This window comes from Azolla caroliniana, unplaced genomic scaffold, assembly GCF_043228905.1.
Source record: "Azolla caroliniana isolate FFs.n. ecotype wild unplaced genomic scaffold, voAzoCaro1.0.p SCAF_13, whole genome shotgun sequence".
In the NCBI taxonomy this organism is placed as follows: domain Eukaryota; kingdom Viridiplantae; phylum Streptophyta; class Polypodiopsida; order Salviniales; family Salviniaceae; genus Azolla; species Azolla caroliniana.
Genome location: NW_028230448.1, coordinates 20,266,957 through 20,272,080, shown reverse-complemented (window position 1 = coordinate 20,272,080; position 5,124 = coordinate 20,266,957). Strand labels below are relative to the sequence as shown.

General features: G+C 37.1%; 1 long non-coding RNA gene across 1 annotated transcript; it reads left to right on the top strand.

Moving 5' to 3' along the window:
* The first annotated feature begins 2,078 nt into the window (after nucleotides 1-2,078).
* On the top strand, nucleotides 2,079-2,937 carry LOC147856610 (uncharacterized). Its single transcript, XR_015530697.1, has 2 exons — nucleotides 2,079-2,514; nucleotides 2,591-2,937. It is a non-coding gene; the product is annotated as an uncharacterized LOC147856610 (long non-coding RNA).
* Nucleotides 2,938-5,124: the final 2,187 nt, after the last annotated feature.

Sequence of the window (5,124 nt, the reverse complement as noted above, 5' to 3'; positions counted from 1 at the left end):
CTTACTAATTGCAATTTATGAATGGAAATCAAGACAATAAATAAATAAATATCATAAATGATAAGGGTAATTTAAGATGAAGCTGTAGGGAGTTGTTCTTCTTCGCCTCCTTGGCACAAACTTAGTTGTGGGAGCTTATGGAACGCTCATCATTAGTTTCAAATGGTGGATCTAGTCTTGTTTAACATTGCCGAACTTGTAACATCTTTCACCAATCTTGTCAAAAGATACTTCTTACTCGAGTGTTCTTCTTCAAAGCCACCTCGAGAATGGTGCGAGGGGACGTACCATCGTCTCCCGTTTTTTGGGTTAGAGTGAGTGTAAACCACTCCCAAGCTACTCTACGATTAATCACTAATCATACTCTAGGCTTAATCACTTGTGGAAGATAAATTAAACACATAACTCATGTGAGACTTTACCACAACTTGAGCACCCGGGAGAAGAGTGATTAGGTGAGAGATCACCAACATCGCTTCGTTTCCATTAATCCACCATTGCGAGTTACAAGTTTATGATGAAATAAAAGGTTAGGCCTATTAACTTCTAAAGTTCGTCAAATGATTTAAGGAAAAGCATTGTTTGCCTAGAAGTTTTGTGTCTAATCTCCTCCATTGATTTCTCTGTGGTACGACTGTGAGTGATAATGAGAATGAGCTTCTTTTATGTCTGTTTGTCTCTGTCTACAGTCTGCCTGACTGTCTGTCTTCTCAGGAACGGTTTATGTATGTATATGGACACGACAACAAATTGCAGAGTTATGCCATAGCCATGTTATGAATCATCTTCAAACAAACGTTCTATCTTCTTCTTTGAGTGAGAGAGAGTAGGCGCAAGCGGAAGCAGGAGTTATGACAGGAACAGAAGCACGAAGGTTTTAGGGTTTCCAGTTCCTTCCTTACCTACTGAAGTCGAGGGCATCCTTTGTTTTCATGTCTGAGACGCTGCTGGAATAGACTCCATCAGAACCACGGCGTCCGGAACATGCTCAACAGCATCATGTTCACATCCTCTTGCCTAGTAATACACACACACACACACACACACACACACAGAGAAAGGAAGAAATGAATCCTTTCTTTTTCTGCGCGTGTCGTCTCCTGTCTCTCTTTTCTCATGGAAGTCTTACCTAGGCGCTCCTATGTCTTTCTTTTTTGTTCTCCTTCCCTTTTCGGCTCATCATTGTACACCATCTTTTGGCATCTTTCCTCATGTCTGCTTAACTCTTGCAGATGGATATATGCGACGATAAGGATCTCGTTCGACAGGATGATGTGGCTTTGTTGAGATGACAAGGTGCCGTTACCCAGAATGTGTCTAGCGTCGTCTATGATCACCTAAAAGAGGTAGGATGCATCTATAAACTGTGTTAGCAAATATCTGCAAAATATTGTATTAGGTAATGATCATGGCATTTCAATACGATGTGGTAGTGTGCATTCACTTTGATATAGATGTCTACCAAGAATTATGTTTGACAATGATGATGGACATTTGATCAGAAAAGGTAGGATATCATGCGTCAACAACTAGTCTTTAAGGCCTTTGCTAAAGATAATGTTTGACGATCATATTGAAACTATTATGGGGAAATCTTCATCCACTAGTTCATATATATGCAAAATGTAATCTTTTGCAATGATACGGACAAGATGTCAAAGAATCCTCAATGCTATTTGGAACAAAATTTCAAGAAGGGGTCCTCTTAAGCAAGAGGTTGAGGAAACAGCTGGAATATGACGGAATTGATAATTTGGAGAGAAAGGAGGGAGTGAGAGTTATATTCCATACTTGCCCGGAGGAGAGGATTTATACAGTAAAATCAGAAAATAAACATGCATAAATCTCATAACTTATGGTTTCCAGCTGGATTACACATTTTGATTGCTCACTTTCTTGGACCAGCATCATTTATCAAGCTCAGTGATACCATTTGCATCTAAATTATATTCATTTTATATTCTTCATTTTTCCTGAGGAGACTTTTCCAAACCAAGATTAATGAGAAAAGAAATATAGATTTTGTGACATGTGATTTATGGCTACATCATCCTTGTCTTTATGTTTCAATGGTCTTTCCTTCTAATTGCACAAGTGAAGAGTGATATTTTACTGGCCTTTTTCTGTAATCATGAGTTGGTGCAGATTTGTGAATATCATAGACGCGATCCTAATGCTAGGATGATCGACGCTCCATTATCAATTTGGTATAATCTCTGCCATGATTTAATAACTTTTTGTTTTCCTTCTTTCTTCTATGGATACTCAACAGGATGCTGAAAATGCCAATGGTTTGAAGTCATGATTTGGATCTACATTTCCAGATAGATAGATGAGATTCATAGTTCATTTGCCATTACTATGTTACTAAGAAAATTTAATTAGCTTATCATTTCCTACTTGTTTGTTAAAGGTTTTAGGTTGCACGGCCTTTTGGCATTTCATGGAATGCAGGCAGGTGTACTGGAGAGAGAGGAGTCTACTCTATTGATAGCCCTTGTCTTTGACAATCTTGTATGTTGTGACATAATTTCGTGGACATTGTTGGTTTCAAGGTATCTCAAAGATTCAAAGGTCTTGTTGTTGGCAGAGATCAGTTGAACCAAGCAGTCCATCTGAGCTTGTATCTGCAGTTGTAAATTGTATTATGGGGGGAGGAAGGAAATCAGCTACTGAGCCAGCTTCTTCAGGGTTTTTTTTCCCACATATCCTGAGTTCTCCACAGGTACATCAATAGTTTATCCTGAGTTCTCCACAGGTACATCAATAGTTTCTCCAAAACATATTACCTTTTTCTTTTGAAGCTTAATGTCTTCAGTGTCCGTCATTACTAGTTCGTGGTGTATGTAATATGTATCAAACTGAGTTTATCATGTTTGGCATGCTCTTACTAATATCATCAAGGATGCTCGATGTTTATCTACTTCCTTTATTTTCTCCTCTATAGAGAAGCATGTGCAGCACTGCATATTGACAAAATGGGGAATTGGTGCACTTATATGGGGAATTGGTGCACAAAATGGGGAATTGTCAGCATTTTATTGGTTGTATGTGGAAGGGTTGCCAATATTGCTGTAATTGGCTTCCATGCTTTCTTTCATCTGCTGAAGACTCTCTTCATAGTAGATTAACGAAGGTTGTATGCATACTTGTTTGGCTCCTCAATACACTTGTCCGTGCACCTTTTTCTTGTAGTCATTCAATGTAAATAATGTTTGGGCAGGTTCTTCTAGAGATTATCAAATAATTTGGGAACCACTACCTTTGGGATAATCGATTAGGTGAATATAAGTATACATACATACATACATAATTACATTCATACATATCATTTCATATGCAGGCATATATATACAAAAATGCACTTACATATGGACATCTGTACGATGATATGCACACATAAATCCTTACTTATAAACATGCACTAATACAAACAAGGATACATACATACGTACAAACATACAAGCATATATTTGTACAAATATACACACATGTAAATATGTCAATTATGATTGTGTTGGTTTCAGGAAGAACTCTTGCATATTTCGGTGAGCTTGTGACACCACCCCATTATCCATAGAGACATAAAATCCATGAATACCAACTACTCTGAGATAAGACCCTTATCCAATGGCCCTTCACCTATGAAGCAAATGAGCAAGCATAGCTACGTCCATACAAACTCAGGAAAAAGTTAATTCTTAAATGGTTTAAAATAATTTTCAAAGTAGTTTAAAAAATAATAATAATTAAAAAATAATATGTATTTTGGATCAATTTGGTTGTGGTGAGAAAATAGTGTTATACGACACTCCACTTGCATTGCTAAATGTATTGCACAATGACAATATGAAAGTGATGCAATTGGCGAGACAACTTTGCATGACTAATGTTTTCTTTAATAGTAGTGATCCCTTGTGAGTGCAAGGGTTGATTTTACAATATGGCAAATTCATTACACAAATTTAAATCTAGGCATAAACCCCCCTTGGTGCCACCACATCTTAGATCATTCGCACACTATCCATTGATTTTGACACCGATTCACACCTTATCAATTAAACACAACAATGAACATTGTTTTCTACCTCTTCCAATGATTGGCTTTATAACAATCATTAGAGGATGTGTCCCACCCTCCTATTCAATTAGCCAACCTTTCCACACCCTAGCCCCAGTAAACTCATATAGAAATCAATATGCTACAAAACAATGGGAACTTCATTGACGTCTTAGATCCTAACACTTAATTCCTTCCTTGACACTACTATGACTTCTCCTAAACTAATCTTTATTTGAACATTTTGGTTCCCATTTATATGATTATCCTAGTGGGGGTCTTGATTTCGACCCTAGTAAAGGCCTCACCAATTGCCAAATGATCAATCTTTAGATGAAGGTAACTATCCTATTGTCATCCTTTGAATGATACTCAAAACCATGTTCAATATAGTAATCATCCCACGCTACTCTAGCCACAAACACGCCATACCCTCCATGTTCATTCAGCACACCACCATCATTATTTTTGGGTTAACATGAAATTGTATTTTAAGTTCACCACACTCATGCAAGACATCTAGTGGACTCCCTTTATTATTCAATGTAGTCTCTTGCTTGTCCACCAACTTGATGTTACCGCTTACTACCCCTTGCTACTAAAAATAAATTTCACATCTTTGAACTTAGGATTACATGTTGAGCAATAGAGCAATTGTATGAGATATGAAAGATGGTAAGTTTCATTAGCATCGTATTTTTGTTTGTATTTAGAGTGTTGCCAAACAATAGAAGATGAATATGCACACGTGGCTTGAATCTCGTATATATATAGATTCCATATGATGTCCATTATATGTTATAGAGGGAGATAGTGTCATATTCTTTAGTTTAACCACCTTGAAGACTTAATATTCCAATCTAGGATATAATGGTCATAGGCCACATGTATATGTACAAAAAACATGGTCATGTTGTAATTTGTGGGGAGGTACCCTCTATGAGGTAGCAAATGCATAGTCGGCTCATAACGTGAAGGGACCTTTAAGGTTTTCAACGTTAATAAGAAAAGCAAGAAGTCTCATATAAAAAAGGACATTTGATCATTATTCTCTCCCCTTTGCA